This window comes from Mastomys coucha, unplaced genomic scaffold (genome assembly GCF_008632895.1).
Source record: "Mastomys coucha isolate ucsf_1 unplaced genomic scaffold, UCSF_Mcou_1 pScaffold9, whole genome shotgun sequence".
Taxonomy (NCBI): Eukaryota; Metazoa; Chordata; class Mammalia; order Rodentia; family Muridae; genus Mastomys; species Mastomys coucha.
In genome coordinates, this window is record NW_022196915.1 from 99917731 (window position 1) to 99922053 (window position 4323).

Here is a 4323-nt window from a genome sequence, read left to right on the forward strand (position 1 = left end):
ACCACTCTGGAAATCAGTTTGTCAGTTCCTCCGGAAATTGGACATAGTTCTACCGGAGGACCCAGCTAACCACTGCTGGGCATATACCCAAAAGATGCTCCAACATGTAATAAGGACCCATGCTCCACCATATTCATAGCAGCCTTATTTATAATAGCCAGAAACTGAAAACAACCCAGATGCCCCTCAACAGAGGAGTGGATACAGAAATTGTGGTACATCTATACAATGGAGTACTACTCAGCTATTAAAAACAATGAATTCATGAAATTCTTAGGAAAGTGGATGGATCTGGAGAATATCATCCTGAGTGAGGTAACCCAATCACAAAAGAACACACATGGTATGCACTCTCTGATAAGTGGCTACTAGTTCAGAAGTTTGGAATACAGGAAGAACGACCCACAAACCACAAGAAACTCAAGAAGTAGGAAGACCAAAAGGTGGACATTTCATTCCTTCTTAAAAGGGGGATCCAAATACCCATGGAAGGAGCTGCAGAGATTAACTATGGAGCAGAGACTGAAGGAAGGACAAGCCAGCCTAAATATAGCTATCTCCTGAGAGGCTCTGACTGTACCTGACTAATACAGATGTAGAGGCTCAAAGCCATCCATTGAACTGAGTACACCGTCCCCAATGAAGGAGTTAGAGAAAGGACCTATGGAGCTGAGGGGTTTGCAGCCCCTTAGTACAAACAACAATATGAACTAACTAGTACCCTCAGAGATCCCAGGGTCTCAAACACCAACCAAGGACTGCACATGGTGGGTCTGATTGTTCTGACAGCATGTGTAAAGTAGAGGATTGCAAATTCGATCTTTAATAGGAGGAGAGAACCTCGGCCCTGTGAAAGTTCTGTGCCCCAGTGTAGGGGAAATGTCAGGGCCAATAAGTAGGAGAGGATGGGGTGGAAGGCATGGGGAGGGGGGAGGCAACAGGGGTGTGTTCTTGTTGTTTTTGTTTGTTTGTTTTTTGTAGGGGAAACTGGGAAAGGAGAAATTTATGTGTAAATAAAGAAAATATCAAAAAACAAACAAACAAACAAAGCAAAACAAAAGAAAATGCTGTCTTTTTTCTACTGGATGGTTTTAGCTCCTTTGTCAAAGATCAAGTGACCAGAGGAGTGTGGGTTCATATCTGGGTCTTCAATTCTATTCCATTGATCCACCTGCCTGTCACTGTACCAATACCATGCAGTTTTTATCACAATTGCTTTGTAGTACAGCTTAAGGTCTGGGATGGTGATTCCACCAGAAATTCTTTTATTGTTGAGAGTAGTTTTCACCATTCTAGGTTTTTTGTTATTCCAGATGAATTTGCAAATTGCTCTTTCCAAGTCTGTGAAGAATTGAGTTGGAATTTTGATATGGATTGCATTGAATCTGTAGATTGCTTTCACCAAGATGGCCATTTTTACTACATTAATCCTGCCAATATATGAGCATGGGAGATCTTTCCATCTTCTGAGATCTTCTTCGATTTCTTTCTTCAGAGACTAAACTTCTTGTCATACAGATCTTTTACTTGTTTAGTTAGAGTTACACCGAGGTATTTTATATTATTTGTGACTACTGTGAAGGGTGTTGTTTCCCTAATTTCTTTCTCTGCCTGTTTATCCTTTGTGTATAGGAAGGCCTCTGATTTGCATGAGTTAATTTTATATCCAGCTACTTTGCTGAAATTGTTTATCAGGTTTAGAAGTTCTCTGGTGGAATTTTGGGGGTCACTTAAGTATTCTATCCTATCATCAGCAAATAGTGATAATTTGACTTCTTCCTTTCCAATTTGTATCCCTTTGATCTCCTTTTGTTGCCTAATTGCTCTGGCTAGGACTTCAAGTACAATATTGAATAGGTAGGGAGAGAGTGGCCAGCCTTGTGTAGTCCCTGATTTTAGTGGGATTGCTTCAAGTTTCTCTCCATTTAGTTTGATGTTGGCCACTGGTTTGCTGTATATTGCCTTTACTATGTTCAAATATGAACCTTGAATTCCTGATCTTTCCAAGACTTTTATCATGAAGAGGTGTTAAATTTTGTGAAAAGCTTTCTCAGCATCCAATGAGATGATCATTTAAGTTTTTTCTTTGAGTTTGTTTATGTAGTGGATTACATTGATGGATTTCTGTATATTGAACCATCTCTGCATCCTTAGGATGAAGCCTACTTGATCATGATGGATGATCATTTTGATGTGTTCTTTGATTCGGTTTGCAAGAATTTTATTGAGTATTTTTGCATCAATATTCATAAGGAAAATTGTTCTGAAGTTTCCTTTCTTTGTTAGGACTTTGTGTGGTTTAGGTATCAGAGTAACTCTATCTTCATAGAATGAATTGGAATACCTTCTGTTTCTGTTTTGTGGAATAATTTGAGGAGTATTGTATTAGGTCTTCTTTGAAGGTCTGCACTAAACCCATCTGGTCCTGGGATTTTTTTGGTTGGGAGACTACTAATGACTCTTTCTATTTCTTTAGTGGATATGTGACTGTTTAGATCATTTATCTGATCTTGATTTAACTTTGGTACCTGGTATCTGTCTAGAAAATTGTCCATTTCATCCAGGTTTTCCAGTTTTGTTGAGTATAGGCTTTTGTAGTAGGGTCTGATGATTTTTTTTTGGATTTCCTCTGTTTCTGTTGTTATTTCTCCCTTTTCATTTCTGATCTTGTTAATTAGAATACTGTCTCTGTGCCCTCTAGTTAATCTGGCTAAGGATTTACTATTTTGTTGATTTTCTCAAAGAATCATCTCCTGGTTTGGTTGATTCTTTGTGTAATTCTTTTTGTTTCCATTTGGTTGGTTTCAGCCCTGAGTTTGATTATTTCCTGCCATCAACTCCTCTTGGGTGAATTTGCTTCTTTTTGTTCTAGAGTTTTCAGATGTGCTGTCAAGTTGCTGGTATATGCTCTCTCCAGTTTCTTTTTGTAGGCACTTTAAGCTATGACTTTTCCTCTTAGGACTGCTTTCATTGTGTCCCATAAGTTTGGATATGTTGTGGCTTTATTTTCATTAAACTCTAGAAAGTCTTTAGTTTCTTTCTTATTTCTTCCTTGACCAAGTTATCATTGAGTAGAGTGTTGTTAAGCTTCCACGTGTATGTGAACTTTCTATTGTTTATGTTGTTATTGAGGAGCAGCCTTAGTCCATGGTGATCTGATAGGATGCAAGGAATTGTTTCAATTTTCTTGTATCTGTTGAGGCCTGATTGGTGACCAATTTTATTGTCAGTTTTGGAGAAGGTACCATGAGGTGTTAAGAAGAAGGTATATCCTTTTGTTTTAGGATAAAAAGTTCTATAGATATCTGTTAAATCCATTCATTTTATAACTTCTGTTAGTCTTGCTGTGTCTTTATTTAGTTTCTGTTTCCATGTCCATTGCAGAGAGTGGGGTGTTGAAATCTCCGACTATTATTGTGTGTGGTGCAATGTGTGCTTTGAGCTTTAGTAAAGTTTCTTTTATGAATGTAGATGCCCTTGCATTAGGAGCATAGAGGTTTAGAATTGAGAGTTCATCTTGGTAGATCTTACCTTTGATGAGTATGAAGTGTCCCTTTTTATCTTTTTTGTTCACTTTAGGTTGAAAGTCCTTTTTATTTGATATTAGAATGGCTACTCCAGCTTGTTTATTGGGACCATTCGCTTGGAAAATTGTTTTCCAGTCTTTTATTCCAAGGTAGTGTCTGTCTTTGCCACTCAGGTGGATTTCCTGAATGCAACAAAATGTTTGGTCCTGTTTACATACCCAGTCTGAAAGCCTATGTCTTTTTACTGGGGAATTGAGTCCATTGGTGTTAATAGATATTAAGGAGAGGTAATTGTTGCTTCCTGTTATTTTTGTTGTTAGAGTTGGAATTCTGTTCATGTGGCTATCTTCTTTTAGTTTTGCTGGAAGATTACTTTCTTGCTTTTTCTAGGATGTAATTTCCCTCCTTCTATTGAAGTTTTCCATGTATTATCCTTTGAAGGGCTGGATTTGTGGAAATATAGTGTAAATTTGGTTTTGACATGGAATATCTTGTTTTCTCCATCTATCTTAATTGAGAGTTTTTCTGGGTATAGTAGCCTGAGCTGGCATTGTGTTCTCTTAATGTCTGTATGACATCTGCTCAGGATATTCTAACTTTTATAGTCTCTGGCAAGAAGTCTGGTGTAATTCTAATAGGTCTGCCTTTATATGTTACTTGACCTTTTTCCCTCACTGCTTTTAATATTCTTTCTTTGTTTTGTGCACTTGGTGTTTTGACTATCTTGGCAGGAGGAATTTCTTCTCTGGTCCAGTCTATTTGGAGTTCTGTAGGCTTCTTGTATATTCATGGGCAT